The sequence below is a fragment of the Dermacentor albipictus genome, chromosome 6, assembly GCF_038994185.2.
Source record: "Dermacentor albipictus isolate Rhodes 1998 colony chromosome 6, USDA_Dalb.pri_finalv2, whole genome shotgun sequence".
NCBI classification, from domain to species: domain Eukaryota; kingdom Metazoa; phylum Arthropoda; class Arachnida; order Ixodida; family Ixodidae; genus Dermacentor; species Dermacentor albipictus.
Genome location: NC_091826.1, coordinates 15,677,226 through 15,696,066, shown reverse-complemented (window position 1 = coordinate 15,696,066; position 18,841 = coordinate 15,677,226). Strand labels below are relative to the sequence as shown.

The window sequence follows — 18,841 nt, the reverse complement described above, 5'->3', positions numbered from 1 at the left end:
CCCCACCCAAGCAACACTGGAAGTAACGCTCGACGGTCAAAACATCCCGGAAAAGAATATGATTAGAATCCTGGACATGTGGCTACAGGGCAGCAGAAAATGCAGCCACACCATCAGCCTGCTGAGCAAAGTGACGGAGCAGGTGGGCCGGATGATCAACAGGGTCTCCCAAAAAAGATACGGCATGAAAGAGGAAGACACACTCAAACTCGTCGGCAGCCTGGTCGTCAGCCGAGTCATCTACTCGCTACCGTACCACGCAATGACCAAAGGAGAGAGGGAACAGGCGGACACGATACTCAGGAAAGCATACAAGACGACTCTCCATCTGCCAAAAAACACGTCAAATGAAAAACTGCTCCAACTGGGCATCAGCAACACTTTCAGCGAACTGGCGCAAGCCCTGCTCGAAACGCAAAAAGCCAGACTCAAAAGCACCCCTGCAGGGAGAGCGCTCCTGACTAGGCTGGGACGGGACACGAGCGGACACGTAGATAGATACGCAGACGTGCCCGACTGCTTAAGAAAAAAAATAAGCGTTAGGCCAGTACCTAAGAACATGGACCCCAACCTCCACGAGAGCAGAAGGTAGGCGCGAGCCGAATACGTGGAAAAGACACTAGCGCTACTAGACAACACGGTATACACGAGTTCTGCCACGTACCCGCGAGAAGGGAAGCGCACGGCCACGGCGGTGGTGGTGGACGGCGACAGGAATCTGATCATATGTGCGACGGTAAAGGCAGCCGACACAGCGGAGGTCGAAGAAATTGCCGTGGCGCTGGCGGCAGTAGAAGGATATAGGACAGGCAGGCCTCTAAACATCTTAACAGACTCGAAGGAAGCGTGCAGAAATTACACGAGGGGCAGGATTAGCAAAGCCGCCCTCAGAATTCTTGACGGAGCCAACTTCGCCGAGAGGAACGTTACGCAGAAGTTAATCTGGATTCCGGCCCACGCAGGCATAGAGGGTAACGAAAGGGCATACAGCCTAGCTCGAGAGACCACGTTCCGAGCAGAGCAGTCGCACGCCCCGAAGTATCACCCACACGCTTGTGAAGGAGGATACACAGAAATCTTAAACTTATACAGAGGGACGAGAGCCAAATATCCCCCACCGCACAAAGCTCTAACGTAGGAGGAAGCAACGAGTTGGCGCAGATTGCAGACAAACTCCTTCCCAAATTTATACATCCTAAACAAAATGTACCCAACACAATACAGAGACACCTGCCCGTGGTGCGGTGTCACACCCACACTATATCATGTCACATGGGAATGTAAACAAAATCAATCATTCCACCAACACAATAACCCGAGTGCGGAGCAATGGGAGAGTCGGCTTACCAGCTGCGAGCTCACGGCCCAAAGGGCCTTAGTGCAGCACGCTAGTGAGGTAGCTAGGCTCAGTGGAGCCCTGGAATAGGGGCCCACCCTTGCCGGAAGAGGCTCCAAGTCGCCGGCGCCCAAGACGACAACCGAGACCTCGAGACGCTAAATCCTTGAAGGAACCAAATAAAGTTTTTCTCTCTCTCTCTCTCACCAATAGTGGTGCTTCTTCATATTATACTTTGTGCGGCTGATCTCGTGTACGCATCCATGTTTCTATACGTCAACAATATATATATATATGAACAGGCGAACGTCGCATGAGCAGCCACACGCTGTAATAAGCAATTCGACGAGGAGGAGGACGTGCGAGTCGCGCCGGCTCACCTGTTTACAGACGAGCCAGGAGTACTCGCTGGAAGCCCAGTTGTCGCGGTGGACGGCCTCGTGCTCGGACCAGTAGTCGCAGCGGCGTACTTCGCCGAACAAGGTCGGAAGCATCCACTTTTCACGCGTCGCGCCGCGAACGCCCTCGGGGGCCGTCAGAACTGGGGCGCACCGCTGAACGTGCCAGGCGAAGGCAACCGGAAAAGGCCCGTCACCCTAGACGGTACGACGGCGTGACCCCTCTTCTTGACAGCAGAGGATACTCTCGGCGGTGATACTCCCTCAGGTGGTTCGAAGTCCGTGCTCAGACGAGGTTCGAAGGCGACTCGGCCTGTCTGCGCTCTTGAAAGAAGCCTTGCGAGCAGTAAGACTTGTTTACCTTCGTCCTCGGGGTACGCCTCTTGTTTTTATTGATTTATCTATTCACTTCCCTACGGCCTACAGGGGCAAACCTTGCAGCTGAGGAGGTCGACGCGCTGTGACTGTCGCAGATGTGCTCGGCGGTGCAGTGGTTCTTGGAGATGCGCGCCAGGCCAACCGCACCTTTTCTGGCTCTTCCGGTGGGTTAAGGCGCTCTTTGATGAAGCTTTTTACTTCTGCACCACTTAAGGCAGGTCGTTGTCCCGAGCATACAGCTGTAATCGTTGATCCATGGATCTCCGTAGAGTGTCGGTGTGGTTTTCCCTTCAGCGAGCAGCCAGCTTTACTGCCTATCCCGGCGACCGCCTCTGCAGGAAAAAAAAGCAAACAAACAAACAAACAAATGAGCTTGAAAAAGCCATGGCGTGAGCGAGGCAAGTGAAGAAAAAAAACCGAACCGTTATTTCACAACGAGTGGAGAAAGGAGCTCGCGGCAGTTTTCAGTGGCGTCGAAAGTTGCCACAGAGGAAAACGCCAGTATAGGCCGGACGGAGGCAGGAAGTCGCGCTCTCGCCAGTCGATCGGAAACTCCAGATTTCAGTTCCGCCAAGCAGTTCCCCCACCACGCTTGGGCAATGCGCTCGTAAGACGACGGGCGGATGCGAAGCGAGCCAGCGAGTACGTTTTAAATTATGCGTACGCGGACGATGAACTAAATTACAAAAAAAAGGGGGGGGGGGTTACACGAGGGAGGTACATACACGAAATGCAGGATACAATCCATTGCTACGTACACACACGGCCCATTGTTAAATCAGTCCACGCGAGTGATGGCCAACCGTATAGTAAGGTCACGCCACACTTTACGTTCCTTTACTGACGTCACACCGACGCGTAACACGTGCAGCAACTCCACAAAACACGCTAGCACACATTTGAACTGTTGCCCAACACGTGCGGACAACGCACAACGCCCAGAGGACAGGACGCGAGCAAGGGCACGCGCTTTCTCCTCTTCCCCTTCGCGTAGTACGCGCTGGCCGGGGAAACACGTGCGTGCACCACAGCACTGCCCTCGCAGTAGACAAAACGTCGTAACGTAAACGAGCGAACATAAAAGGATGCAAGCCAAGGCCGAGAGGACAACCGTGCCCGCCTCCTCTCGGACGGCGAACGCACCGTCGTCGCCTCGTAGTCGCCCGGGATGCGAGCCGAAGTCGTTCGGTGAAGGTTACACTGCCGGCGCCGTGTCGTGGTCGTACGATCGTATCCTTCCCCGTCCTCCGCTGCTTCGCCGGCGGCGACGGAATGCACGAACAGCAGTAGCAACGAATCCACGCTGCAGGCGCGTCTGTGAGCGCGCGCGTAGCTTCGCTATCCCGGCTCCCTACCGGCACCGTCGCTACGGCGGCTTCTGCCAGCATGCCACGTTGGATTCACTTCTCTTCGTTTCCCATCCACGTTTACCGCATTTTTTTTGCTGCTTTCTTCGTTTCGAGCGATCCACAGGTGCTCGTCGAGGGAGAGAGAACCAAACGAAGGGCGCGGAGGGGAGCAGGAAGAGTCGTCCGAGGGGAAGGAGATAGAGACGGAGAGGTCGGCGAGCGAGTGAGGTAGCTGCTGGCACGCCGCAGCAGAGGCCGCAGCCTGCTGCCTCTCGCAGTCTGCGTGCCCGCCTGTCTGCGCGTTCGCGGCCGCTTTGTGTCGGGTGTCAGCGGGTTGTTGTGCGGATATCTCGTACGCGGAACCCCGTGCACGGTTAATGCGCTACTCCCGTCATGCGAATGACTAAAGCGCTGTTGAAGTTTCTGCATGACACGAAACTAGACGAGCGGCTGTAGTAGGGTCACCGTCTAACGCACCTAAGCACTCACCACTTATCAACATCCATCCCAGTGCTTTCATTCCCCTTCCCTCTTCCCCAGTGCAGAGTAGCAGACGAGCGCACTAGCTCAGGTCGCCTTCTCCGTCTTTCTTATCAATAACATATATCTATCTACATTTTCTACGCTCTCTGGCATCTATCTGGCTGCCGAATAGAGCTGGTACTCAGACGGTACCAGCAATGTGATGCAGTACCTCTGAAGATCACTTGGGGCTTATACGTCACAAAAATTTGTGCGAGCATCGCGTATTGCACAGCGTTGAAATCTGATGCTACATTCCGACGGCGTACTATCGTTGCGCTGAAACGTTCTGTATTCTTTTTTTTTTTTTACTGAACATACATATCTGTCCTCGTAGTTGTATGTTTACACCCCTCCCTGCATCGTAAACCCTCCCGGAAGCGAGCGAGTGGCTATGATATTCAGTGTAGGGGCACTGAAGGGCACGCTACATTTGCATAACAACTTGTACCTCTAATAACGCAACGGTGTCAGCTCGCGGAGTAGCGTCACCTGGGCTTTGCGTACAACGAAGGTGCTTAGCTAGTCTAGAAAAATTGGTAGCGCAAACTAAGCTTCGTGGTCTGCTGCTGGTCTTCCTCTTGTCACTTCTGGTCCACACAAAAACCTATTGTCTGGTCGTCCTGTTCCGTTATGCCAATCTTTGCACCAAGAAATTTATAAGATTTTGGTATGCTTAATCCTTAGTTCCTTTAGTATAGAACGTAGTCTATTGATAAGCAGTTACTTAGTACATGGCATCCGATATAAAGGGGCACGCTTTCTCCCGCGCAGCTCCTGATCTCAGAGGCCATGCCTAATCTGTGCATACGCTGCCGAAATTCGTGGTGCCGAGGGGCGCTATGCTGTTCGAATTTCACGGCGGAGTCACTGCCTTCCTCTTGTTTTCGCGTCTTTCATATCTTTCAAAGCTTCCTATTATTGTTGAGACTGGCCTGTATTGTATTCAAGAAGCCTGTAACTTACACATGGCCACTCATTCAAAGCAAACTGCGTTTTTGTCGATCTGCCGTGGCAATTACTAAACCGTCTTAACTTAATATACGTACAGCCGGCGTCAGACTTGACCGCTGCGATGAAGACAGGTCGCACAACTATAACAAGTGCGGCCTGTAAACAACAGACATCCAATGTTTTGTAAGGAATACGCATCAGGCTCAGCACATTCAAGCGCACCCTCTCCCCCCCCCCCCCCCCGAAAGAATTATACACCATCCTACGCAGAAGCAAAAGAAGCTATCCAGGCCTCTTAGGGTTAAGTATGACGGAGACTGCATGCGTCCCTGGTGTCCCTTTCAGCGCCAAACGAGGGCACACTGTCTAAAAAAAGAACTTGCAGTTACGCAATACCCAACAGGCATGGTGCTTGAGTCTCTTCTTCCCAGTTTCCAGATCGAGAGAAAGGCGTTGCCCTTTGGATTCTTTCTCGCGTCCCAAGGCTCCGTCGGCGCCGAACGTAAACACAGCAGACTATGTGCACGGCGTCTGCCAAGAGTTCCGCGACACAAACATGTACGCGAATTCCTTCGGAGGTGCTCCAACGCACTCCCCTCCCCCTTTATGACCATCGCCGCCTTTGCCAGCGACCATAAAAGCAGGCGCCGCCGCTGTGAAAATGTCCGGCCTTGGGAGCCAGAAGCACGATTATGTAGCCGTATCCGTGACACAGATTTACGCTCGCTTTAATTGCCCCTCCTCTTTATCCGAGGTAGTCTCTCCGGGAAAGCGTAAAAAGCCTCGCGCCTATGTGTCTCGATGCCGCATACATGCACACGTGTGCGTTCCCGTGTCTCCTTTTCCTTTATTTTTTTTTCTTGACGGCGTAAAAGTGGGCTTAGCGAGTGCGTATTGTTATTGTTTGTTACGGTCAAGGATACCTGCGTGTGCTTATTGCAAATTAGAGTCAGGTGGACGTTCAGTAGCGTACAGCGAATGGTGAACCGGGAGACGACAAGCGTCGTGTTGAGAAACAGAGAGGACAATGTGGATGAGACAACTAACACGGGTGCGTGATAATCTGTTTGAGATCAAGATAAGTTACTGGAGCGTGGGTAGCAATGCAAGCGAAAAAAAAAATGCTCTCAGGGAGGTGAAGATGTGAAATAATGTGGAGTAATCGAGCAATGGATGTGGCTGGAGCCAGCGTCTCGACAAGGGCACTTGTCTTCATCAAGTGAGGGCAAGTGATGAGTACGACAACACAGCTCGATAAAATTGACGGAACCCGCTCAAACTCACTCAGACTCGCTCACAACTCGTATCTTTATCTTGCGACTCACTCGGACTCAGACTCACCAAACTTCTGCTCAACTGGTCTCACTCAGACTCAACAGAATTCTACTCAGCTGGGCTCACTCAAACTCGGAATCGCGAGTCGTTGTGAATGATTCCTAGGTAGTCGACTCATGAGTCGGCTCTTGGGTGGGTTCGCCGACCTTTGGACTCAACCCTTTGTTGAAACGTGGTTCCATAAACCCAAAATACTCGTCACCACTCGGCGTTGAACAGGTCACGTAAGGCACTGAAGAGAAAGTCACTAATCTAATAGCGTAAAAGGAGTGCCAACGGAAGGTAGGCGCAGTCGGGAATGGTTGATTCTTGATTCATGCATGTTACCATGGTGATAGAAACAAGACACAAAAAGCAGACGCAGGCAACACAAACGCTGGGCTTTGCAGCTAAGATTACTTGAAACAAGGCAACAAAGGCAAGAAGCATAAAACGTGTAGCATTATTACTGCGCATGAGTGCCACTCGACCTCAGACTTAGATACTCCAGTTGTGAAGCCAACAGAAGTGATGATAGTTACATTGAGGAAGCCTGATGCGACTGTTTTTAGGTGGTCTTATGCCTAATTCAGTTTAGGCTCCGAGGAGTGCTACTCGCAACGCTACTTCTGTGCTGCTGCTCTCGGCTCAATTAGAAGGCTTCTCCAGACAACCAATGGTAATTGGTCAGATCTGTATTTTCTGTCCCGTACCCCTACAAAAGTCGGATCCTCTCGTTAAATATCATTTGACGCTACAATGCACAGCAATATCCAATCAACTGGCCAGTTCTCCTTTCGCCAAAAGTTGTCCATTGGTCCGGACTTCAGCAGTAGGCTCTCTCATGAGTTGTTCGTTGGTCTCACTAAGCAGCAATCTCTCCCGTGGCACGGACGCAGCAATCATTGGTTCTTGTAGGTCACCGATCGCTCCCGCCTTCTTCCGCCCGCGCCGACTATAGATCAGCGCGACGAGAACTGCTATGTCGGTGTCGTTGTTCGTTCTCAAAACAAGTGGCCTCACGCAGGGTCTTCGGTTTCGCTCTTGGGTTCCCTTGTTGATGTAAACAGTCGAACACCACCGCGGCGCCCATTTCTGGGAATCTGCTTCTTGCGCACGTTTAAGTAAACGCCGTAAACGTCACCGCAGAAATATGCCTCGCAAGCGGTCGGATATCGAACGCCTTTCCCACATCCAGGTGCGCTCTGCCCCTTGGACGATGAGGCATCGAGTCGAATCAATGCCCGTGTATGGTGCGTGGCAACTGGTCTGGCCGTCCGCAAGCTGATCCGCCGATTCTCGGTGCAGAGTCTCCGTCGTCGTCGTCCCGTTCCCTCTCCGGTGTTCAGAGCGCTGTTTACGTCGGCCGCACTATTGGCCTCGAGCTCCACCACTGGAAAAGCTGGCGCCACCGTCGGCGTGACGTGCTAGGAGGGATCACGTGGGCATAGCGGCCACGTCGTCTGCTTCGGGCGCGCCGAAGCGAGCTGAAAACGAGCTTAAATTCCCTCGTACGCTGCGGTTTTCATTTAGTGGCGAAATTTTCACGCTTCGAGTGTCTCCTCTACAACGCTTGAAAGCACTACAATAGGTAGTGGCTGCCTTTGAAGGCGCGCGACATGGTAGGCTACTGCTCGACGTGCCGCAGAGCCGGACGCACGTAACGGAGGCCGGTGTCAACCTTATTCGCACGTAGCCGCAGGACAAGAAGCTGTGTGAAGCTTGGCTCGCGAAACATAAAACCGGCAAACAGACATCGGCTACAACTCGGGTATGCAGCAAGCACAGACGCAAGGAAGATTTCTGCTACGGCGCCGGGCCTGCGATGTTCTGGAAACGCGCACTGAGACGCTCGCCCGAGTCCGCTGCCCGACTAATGTCATGACGGTTTAGTCTATGAACTTGTCGATACTATAGATACTGGCAAGTTCAGTGGAGTGGAAAGGCAGCGGTAAGAAGCACATTTAAAGAAAGCATGGCATATGGTCATGTTTGTGTTATGAATTAATGCGCTGGATTACAAAAAAAGGAGCAGCGGGAAATTGCACGCTGAGAACGCCGATAAACATACAGTGCGACGCAACTAGAGAAATAGTATTGAAAGGACAAAGAATTTAGAAGAAAAAAAGATTGAATCGTCGCGACGGCACATCACAGTCCCGTAGGCGTCGAAGTCTCTACAATGAAATTATTTTTGAACAGCTCTGATAGCGCCCACGCAACAATGGTTGCTTGTATGTCAAATGCTCATATTCTGCGGCCTTAAGCTCATGGCACGGTGCGAAAACGCGCGCGCGCAGAGAGCGAAACAGTGCGCGGACAAGCATGCAGACGCGCAGTCGGTCGCTGCGAATCTGCGCGATCGCTGCATTGAGGCTTCATTCTATTACGCTCCATTTAGTTATACAAACACTATAAGAACATATTTCACATAGTTTGCTCTCAGCGTTTACCTACCTTTCACGCAAGAAGCCGGTTCGGGAGACTCCATCGCGGCGACCGCGCGCAGTGGCGTTCACTGTACGTATTCGGTAAAGAGATAGCGGCTGTAAACGATTGTGTGTTTTCAGTTTGCCCAAGATTATTATTTAGACAGTAAGAAACTTCTCTCGTTTCGAAAGTACTCACAGAAATGTCCGGGAGAGCTCACGCGTGGTGTTTTCAGTGAGCGCTGACAGCAAAACCTACGAGGAGCGCGCCACGTGATCCCTCATACTACGCCAGCGAGGCGCTTCCGATAGAGGGCGACTCCGTAACTCCTCGCCGCCAATTCACGTTGACTCTCGTTGCAGCGTTCCCACCGTCAGCGCCCAACGTCGCCGGCCCGCTCACTCTCCAGTCCGCGAAGCACTGTTTACGTGGGCCACGTCGTTCACGTACGCTTGTTTCGTGCCAACTCGCTCGACGTGCTGCGTTGGGCTTGACAGTGATAATGCACTTGTCGCTGTCCTTTTCTGATGCTAAATGCATCAAAGGCAAGGGTAACTTAACATACTAGGAGAAGGGCGTCGTCCGAGATCTGCAGTGAATAATAGTTAAGCCATTGATAATTTGTTTTGGAGATCTCGTTGAATTTTTCTATGGTTCTGTCCAGAGGTATTGTACGTAAAGGCGTAGCTCTTCGTTTATTTACTGCGAGGAGGCTTCTGTGTTCCCCATGGTTTGATGCTTAACTCAAAAAGTTATAAAGTCAACAGAATCCTTGTCTCCTTGTCCTTGTCCATCCTTGTTTTAAGAGTGAGCGTATCGTAGCTTGTTTCTCTTACCCAGTTCTTGTTTATGTGAACTTGCTTGGGGCGGAACAGAGCATTCAACTAAGCCTCGTGTTAGACGCCCTATTGGCGGCGAGGAGTTACGGAGTCGCCCTCTATCGGAAGCGCCTCGATGCCGTAGTATGAGGGATCACGTGACGCGCTCCTCATAGGTTTTGCTGTCAGCGCTCACTGAAAACACCACGCGCGAGCTCTCCCGAACATTTCTGTAAGTACTTTCGAAACGAGAGAAGTTTCTTACTGTCTAAATAATAATCTTGGGCAAGCTGAAAGCACACAATCGTTTACAGTCGCTATCTCTTTACCGAATACGTACAGTGAACGCCACTGCGCGCGGTCGCCGCGATGGAGTCTCCCGAACCGGCTTCTTGCGTGAAAGGTAGGTAAACGCCGAGAGCAAACTATGTGAAATATGTTCTTATAGTGTTTGTATAACTAAATGGAGCGTAATAGAATGAAGCCTCAATGCAGCGATCGCGCAGATTCGCAGCGACCGACTGCGCGTCTGCATGCTTGTCCGCGCACTGTTTCGCTTTCTCCGCGCGCGCGTTTTCGCACCGTGCCATGAGCTTTAGGCCGCAGAATATGAGCATTTGACAGTATACAGGCAACCATTGTTGCGTGGGCGCTATCAGAGCTGTTCAAAAATAATTTCATTGTAGAGACTTCGACGCCTACGGGGACTGTGATGTGCCGTCGCGACGATGCAATCTTTTTTTTTCTTCTAAATTCTTTGACCTATCAATACTATTTTTCGAGTTGCGTCGCACTGTATGTTTATCGGCGTTCTCAGCGTGCAATTTCCCGCTGCTCCTTTTTTGTAATCCAGTGCATTGATTCATAACACAAACATGACTATATGCTATGCATTCTTTAAATGTGCTTCTCACCGCTGCCTTTCCACTCCACTGAACTTGGCAGTCTCTATAGTATCGACAAGTTCATAGACCAAACCGTCATGACCGTCAGGCAGCGGACTCAGGCGAGCGTCTCAGTGCGCGTTTTGAGAACATCGCAGACCGGGCGCCGTAGCAGAAATCTTCCTCGCGTCTGTGCTTGCTGCATACCCGAGTTGTAGCCGATGACTGCCGGTTTTATGTTTCGCGAGCCAAGCTTCACACAGCTTCTTGTCCTGCGGCTACGTGTGAATAAGGCCGACACCGGACTCCGTCACGTGCGTCCGGTCCTGCGGCACCGAGCAGTAGCCTACCATGTTGCGCGCCTTCAAAGGCAGCCACTACCTATTGTAGTGCTTTCAAGCGTTGTAAAGGAGACACTCGAAGCGGGAAAATTTCGCCACTAAATGAAAACCGCAGCGTACGAGGGAATTTAAACTCGTTTTCAGCTCGCTTCGGCGCGCCCGAAGCAGCCGACGCGGCTGCTATGTCCACGTGATCCCTCCTAGCACGTCACGCCGACGGTGGCGCCAGCTTTTCCAGTGGTGGAGCTCGAGGCCAATACTCGAGCTGCGCTGCGCTTGGTTTTGCACGTCTTGGCCAACGCTCAACAGTCAGCACAATCAAAACTAATCGACCACGTAAGTGCTGAGAACATCGCATCACCGCTGGGCTTTCTTTCCTTCTTTCTTTCCTTCTTTCTTTCATTTTTTTTTCTTTTCTTTTAACTCATTTTGATGCTCGCAGATGGCACGAGAATTAACTGGTCAGCAGTCTAGATAAGTAAGAGACTATCGGGGTATTGATAGATTGATAGAGATTTATAGGTTCCGAGTCCTTGCGAAGGTAGCTGATGGTACAGTATAGTGAGAGGTACAGTACAGTATAGAGGTTTTAAATACGAAAGTCAAGGTCGAGATCAGATTGTCAAAAGGCTCCATATATGTTGTAAAACCGGGTTAAATAAAGCAGTCTAGGGGATTATTAGTCCCCGCCCTGTTTCAAGTTGGATTGCCAAATTAATAACAATTACAATAATAATAATAATAATAATAATAATAATAATAATGATGATGATGATGATGATGATGATGATGATGATGATGATGATGATGATGATGATGATGATGATGAAGGAGAAGGAGTAGAAGACGATGACACCGATGGTAATGATTGCAAGTTCTAGCCTGATTATTGCTACCATTTTTGGAACGCGTACGGTATCGAGGGCGCATTCGTGGCGAAATCGAATGACTGGATCGAGCAATAGCATTGAAATTGGCACAGAACCGCGCTGAGCATTGGCGTGGTTCGTGTTTCGGCTGATACGTAAGCGACAGTGCGGAGATCAGAAATGGACATCCGACCAAGGGTGCACGACGTTTCGATGGCACATCCAACAACACCGGATTTGAGAGGAATAAAGAAAGGAACATTCCGCCTATACGTGGTAAACCAGAAGAATAATTTTGTTAGTGAAAGTTGGCACATTTACTTGTGAGAAGCGGCTGGTGGGCCAGAGGGGCACTCATCTGCATAGATAGTGACAAGGTAAAGAATGCAGTGGTAAGTGCCCCTTCAACGGAAACATTCTCGTACATGCGCCAGCGAATCACCGCATGCGGTTTTTTGTTCTAGCATTGGTGCATTACGTTGACATTCATGTTTTAAAGAGAAGCTTTAAAACGTTACTGTCATGAATTATTCATGTCTCGTGAATGAATGTATGAAAACACGAATGACTCGTGAATCCTTCATGTTATTATGATTTATGTTTACCCTTGTTATTCATGTTGTATGTTGTTCATGTTATTCATGTGATTCATGTTTAACATGAATGTCGTCTAAACCACCACAATGCCGTAAACAGGCACTTCCTTTTGCGTGAGCGGTATCTCTAGGAGAAGTATCGTTTTTTTCCTCCTTTTTTTTAAGCGCGGAGGTAAAATAATACACCCGTCACGCTTACCTTTATATGAACTTTTTCAGAATTACATTGAAGCGGAAGAGCGGCAGACAGGAAGGAAGAGTGATAATATTCACGTACACGACCTATGGGAATGTGTATGTGCTTATGTGATCACTGTGTATATATATCATAATTCTCGCCCATAGCCTGGAGTAATGTGCCAGGCTGAGATATCCAGGATAATATTAAAGCCTGTATCTCCCGCTGTCTCAACAGGAATGTTCAACGTCTCCTCTTTAGACTTGTGTGTTTAGAAAACGCATAGCAAGCCACGTGCGAAATAATAATTCAGAAAAAGAAGCTGCATTGAACTGTTCTCTTTTATCAATCCAAGGGAACTGCCGTTTCACTCGTAGAAGAATAGGCGAACGCACGGGGGAGCCGCCGGAGGTTCGTGAGCCGGCGTCCATTTCCTACACGTGTGGGTGACCTCGTGCAGGAAACACTATAGACAGGCCCGACCACTAAAAAAGCGCGATGTTTAACTGTTAGTTCAGAATGATTCAGCATGTGTATGCCATTAAAGAGAGACTAGAGGGCAACGCATGAATAATCTTACTGATTAAGTATTCTCTCAAAAGTCTATTTGCATTTTATATCGTGTGGTACAGCGCGAAGCAGGGGCAAAGGACGCAAGAAAAACGAGGACAAGCGCTTACTGCCAACTGAAATTTTATTGCTTGGTGCAAGGTGTTATATATAAACAAACAGAGGGAAAAAGACATAAAATTATATATGTAAGAAACAAACAATACGGATGAAACAACCAAGAAGAAAAACATTCTGAAGGTGCCATCACAGCTCACTGTTCGCGCTGCCCTTGTCTTGTCTTGTGTCTTGTCTTGTCTTGACTCCCTTCGTGATGAGGCCAGGGATGGCTTGCTTATGTAGTCATTATTCACGCGCCATGCTAGCCGATTCAATGATGACGCGCGTTCGGTCATCGCCGCGTGTGAAGGTTACTTCTGTTTTTTCGAACAGAGGCGTGCAACCGCATGCGCTACAGCGCAGGGCTAAGAAACCTTCGTCTCCATTCTTAACATTATTCGCATGTTCACGCAGACGATCGTACAGACACCTGCCTGTCTGACCTGCGCCACACAATAGTGTATGTTGTTTATATAGAATGTCTAGTCCTTCTTTACGCTTAAACAATCTGCCAGCACCAGAACAAACGTTCGTCTAAAAACGAACAGAATGTTCGTCTAAAAAGTCAGTTAAATGTCTGTGAATAATATTCTCAAGTAAGTTGCATGCAGTAGAGATTGGCCGATAATTTTGCTTACATTTTTTGTCACCACCTTTATGTAGAGGTTTAATTCTTGCGACTCGCCAGTCATGCGGTAAAACACCTTCCTGTAGCCACCTTCTGGATATCACAAATAAATATTTAAAGTACTATTCAGCATACTGCTTTAGAAAGGCATTTTGGAATGTCATCTGGACCGGGTGATTTCTTCACATCAAGTTTTAACAATAGGTTAAACACTCCATTTTCAGGTATGATAACATCAGAGACAGGAGGTAAAGACAAACTAAATGGTGGAAGGTGACCATTGTCAGCAGTGAAAGCGTGGAAGCGTGAAAATGCGTGGAACCCCAGCCATATACAGCCTCGCTGTAATATTGAAGAATAAGTTATCAGACGAATGAGGCCGGACGTGGCCAAATAACAAGTTTGTCTGAACAGCACGAACAAATACAGTTGTGTTTAAATAGTACATCTGCGAAATGTGGCAGGAGTAACAACGCTTATCGGGGAGTTCACAAAGAGGTAATAAATTCTTGTCGTACCAACGGTAAATCAGGCGGACGACATTTTTTTCCCGTTGGTTCTATATTCCTGCTGTAGTAGGAAATAATCCTTCGTAAAAAAATGAACCAAAAATGTGGATGTAACATCCTGTATTAAAGCTGTTGTGTCTGCCTGGCAGTAAGTCGGTAGATTTATATCTTTCACAGGAGTTGAAGGGCCGGCGGTGCATGCGTGCCTGCACCGCCGGCCCTTGTGAGCGGTGCATGTCAGCGGTGAGCGGCCCTTGTGAGCGGAGCCTCATTCAGCTACAGCTGAATGAGGCTCCGTTGCAGATATCAGGATCACTTCTGTCGAAGCTTTGAATGAGCTTGTCGATGCTGATGCCTGTACCTCCGCTGCGGCGCCGACGCATAACAAGCTATGCGGTGTTTCCAAGAATGTAACGCTTCCCCCCCCCCCTCTCTCTCTCTCTCTCTCTCTCTCTCTCTCTCTCTCTCTCTCTCTCCATATATATATATATATATATATATATATATATATATATATATATATATATATATATATATATATATATATATATATATATATATATTAATGAGAAGCCAACAAACACTGACACCAAGAAGAGTGTCTTGGTGTCAGTGTTTGTTGGCTTCTCATTTTATGACTAATAAATATCGGGTCCCTCGGTTAACCCCCTTTCTTCTCGTTTATATATATATATATATATATATATATATATATATATATATATATATATATATATATATATATATATATATATAGAATGCTTAAATGTAGCGTCATTGTCGATTTGTTAAGTTACATGGCTACAAAGCAGCAGATTTGCAAAATTTTCTGGATGTAGCGGCATTCAAAGCTTACCTGTGGCTGTATAGCAATGTGGCTATCGTTGCGCTGCTGAAATTGAGGTCGCGGACTCGATCCCGGCCACAATGGAAAAATTCCGATAGGGGCGAAATGCAAAAACGCTCTTCTGCTTATTTTGCTACACGTTAAAGGAACCCAGGTGGTCAACATTATTCCATAATCCCGCGCCAGGCGTGCCCGTAATGCAGATCGTGGTTTGGCACGTAAAACCCCAGAAGTTGAAAACACTTGCTTCCTTCTATACTCCGCTTATCTTGGTATATGCGTGCGCTTATACGTTGCTATTAGAGATATCTTAATTTATATAACGCCTAAGCCTACTGAAATAAAACGAGATCATTGAAAAGAAACGTTCATGACATGAGAACGTGATGTCCGGTCATGAAATAAAGGTTTTTTGTATGCGATAGCTATGCGCGAAGCGCGAATGAACTTGGCCGGTAGTTTGCAAACGGATATGCGGAAGCCGAGGCTGTAGTTTCTGGACACTTGTGGCGCATTCCAAGGATCGATTTGGAGGGCCCGGGCATGGGCTATACGTATATGAAACTCGTGAAAGACGGCTTTAACGAGCAAAAGTATGTCTGATAACGATATAGCCTGGCTAACTCATTGCTACTGGAGGCGGCCTCGCCATGTTTCAAGTCACGCTTCAGCGCCATCTTAACCTTTCTAGCATTGCCGGAGTCTATTCAAATATCCCCGCAACAGGCGGGAGCCCAGGAGCGCTTATCTTCTACAGTGCCGCTATTGTAACGCGTTTCTTTAATTAAGTATACAAAAAAATAAAAACGAACTGCTAGTCTTTAGGCAACGATACAGTAAAGAGCGCACTATTTCTGTTGTCTGCTGCTCTTGTAATGTTAATGAGTAATGTAATCTGCTCGAGTAATATAAAGTCCGCCTACTCTGTGTGTTCTTAAGAATTACCTTTGTCTTCGTTGGAACGCTGGGCTCTTTCCAGTGATACACCCGCCGTGGTTGCTCAGTGGCTATGGTGTTGGGCTGCTGAGCACGAGGTCGCGGGATCGAATCCCGGCCACGGCGGCCGCATTTCGATGGGGGCGAAATGCGAAAACACCCGTGTGCTTAGATTTAGGTGCACGTTAAAGAACCCCAGGTGGTCAAAATTTCCGGAGTCCTCCACTACGGCGTGCCTCATAATCAGAAAGTGGTTTTGGCACGTAAAACCCCAAATATTATTATTTCCAGTGATATTGTCTAGCTGTCGCTCGTACAGTATTATCGGGCAGCAGCTACTTAATCACCTAACTGATAAGCAGGCGCCAGCTGCATATTTCACAGTACACTACATAGTTGTTGCGTGGCAGGAGCATACAAGCACTCACGGCCGGAGTCAATGTCACACTGTGCGCTGTTTGCGCCGCTCCACTTTGGCGTTCCAGTTGTCCTGCGGTCCGAATGGAGAGGCGACGGTAACCTTGTTACACTTGTGTCACTTTTTTAGAGTGCATGCGCTCGTTCGCACACGCTGCCAGAAACAAGTCAACAGGATGTAGAGCACAACATATATGTATAGAAGAGAGGGAACACGAGAGAAATACGTGTGGATACCACGCACTGGGCTGGAATCGACGCGAGCGATTCACAGCTGTTTGCGCTGACAGACGATAATTAGCGGTGATGTTGAGGGGGAACGTTTATGCCTCTTAGCGTTTAGTGCAGTACGAGTGAGGCGAGGTGATGTTAAATGTTACCTTGCGTGCACCACTTGCGTTTCTACGCGCAGTACACAGGACGCATGGCGAGGCGAGTTTGCTTGAAGCGTTGTAGTCTGCCATGGCCTTCGAGAGGGTTCGCACTGCCATTGCCCCACGCGGTGCATGGCATCGTGGCAGAAGCGCTAAACGTTAATTGAATTATGGGACTTTACGAGCCAAAACCACTATCTGGTACGCCGTACAGTGGGTGTGGGGGCTCCGGTTTAATTTTGACCGCCTGGGATTCTGTAACGGGCACCTAAATCTAATATACACGAGCAGGTTCTTTTTCTTTTATTTTACTTTGCCTTTTGCCCTCGTTGAAATGCAGCCGCCGCGGTTTGGACCGAACCCGCGTCTTCGAGCAACGCCATAGCCACAAAGCTACCGCGGCGGGTGTTGATTAGCTGGGCGGGTGATTTAGTAAGGTTTTGCGTCTGTACACCCTGCGTAAATTTTCCGCTGGACAAAATTGCACGGCGGTTATTTTCAGAAATAGCAGCAACTTACCCGTTTCGTACCCTGAATTTACATTTATATAGTTTGTCCGCCACTCTTCCCGCGTATATACTCGATCTCGCAGGTCGTTTGCAGCACCGTGGAAGCTGCGGGACTTCTTAGTCAATAGAGTTGCAAGTTGCAGTTTCCAGAAGCAAACCTGGCAGCGCGGTTCTGAATGCGTTCAAGTTTGTCTATGAGATAAGAGGTTTGAGGGTCCCTAGCCGCGCAAGTGGACTCGAGTATCGTGCGAACATTTGTGTCGTAAAGCTCCAGTTTTACACCTTTGGGGGCTTCATGAATATTACACCCAATGGGGTTGAGAATTCTTCGCGACATTAAGGTGAGACGTTATATACGCCTATTCCAGGTCAAAGTTTCTGAAAAGTAGACTTCGAGATAATTATAATGTTCAATCCGTTTAGAAGGCAGTCCATCGAAATTTTAAACGGATCTCACAGGGAGGCGTCTACGCGTGGAAGACGCGAGTTGACACTTTGCGCTGTTTATAATGACATGCCAGACTTCGAGCGCCAACCTTTAATTGCGTTTAAATCACTCTGTAGGCAGCTAACATCATGATCATTTTGAATATCTGTGAACGCCTGGGATAGGAACGCCTTTTCTGTTACCTGCTTTTCTTTTTCTTTTTTTGTTCCTTTTTATTCTTCCTCTCGCTATTTGTCTTCACAACCTCTTTAACCCCCCCCCCCCCCACCCCAGTGCAGGGTAGCAAACCAAAAACTCGCCTCTAGTTAACCTCCATGCGCCTCTCGCTCTCTCTCTCTCTCTCTCTCTCTCTCTCTCTCTCTCTCTCTCATTTACGCAGTCGTACACTAAAGACTAAAATAACAACGGCCCCAAAACAGACCCTTGGTGTACGCCAGAAATTAGTGACAGCAGTTGATTTAACCCCCTTGATTAACACATGCTGCTTTCGCCCAGTCAAATAATTTCTGATCCATTCACCTATAGCAGGATGATTGCAGAGACATGATAATTTATGTAACGGCAAGGCATGAGGAACCGTATCAAAGGCCTTTCGGAAGTCTAAAAATGCACAGTTTACCTGGTCACCTAGGTCGAAAGAGTAAAACAAATCGTGACAGAATTAATATTACCTGTGTACGCCTTGTACCTTAGGTAGTACTGCAAATGACTTGCGAGATGCGAGTATAGTAGTACCGTTTAGTTTATTGAAGAGACCTCGAAAGAGGCATATGGTTCCTCGCGGCGCGTTTTCCCTATTCCGTGCTTCACCCACGTATGCGAGCTGCCATGAGCGAAGCGTGGCGATTGCTATTCACTCGTTTCGTGACTGTATCGGCTCCACCCATTCTCTGCCTCCTCTCCCTACCTCCTGTCTACAATTCTATTTACCTGCCTTCTGGGCTGTTGTATGGGAGTACAAGGGTATAAGCGCTGCAGCTACTGCAATATTCTTACAGTAGGGGGGGGGGGGGGGGTTGTCACGCATAATGACAACCGTCCAGAGGGTATTGTGAGACGCCCAGGAAGCTCTAAAGGACATTGTGGCAACTGGTTTCCCATGTCTATTGTCCCCTTGATGTGCTCCTGCCATGCGTA

The 18,841-nt window shown here is 48.8% G+C and overlaps 2 protein-coding genes across 3 annotated transcripts in view; one reads left to right on the top strand and one right to left on the bottom strand.

Moving 5' to 3' along the window:
- The window catches only part of LOC135919032 (high-energy light unresponsive protein 1-like), a 121,970-nt gene that overhangs the window by 16,871 nt on the left and 86,258 nt on the right, over positions 1-18,841 (top strand). The window lies entirely within an intron of this gene.
- Positions 1-18,841, bottom strand: part of LKRSDH (lysine ketoglutarate reductase/saccharopine dehydrogenase) — a 66,898-nt gene that overhangs the window by 41,952 nt on the left and 6,105 nt on the right. The window contains exons 1-2 of one of the 2 annotated variants that reach the window (XM_065452770.2): positions 3,256-3,480; positions 1,717-2,444 (exon numbers count right to left, since the gene is read on the bottom strand). The gene's annotated coding sequence lies outside the window, so the exon portion shown is untranslated. Of the gene's footprint in view, positions 1-1,716; positions 2,445-3,255; positions 3,481-18,841 lie in introns of those variants that run through there. The other variant, XM_065452771.2, reaches the window with a different exon arrangement.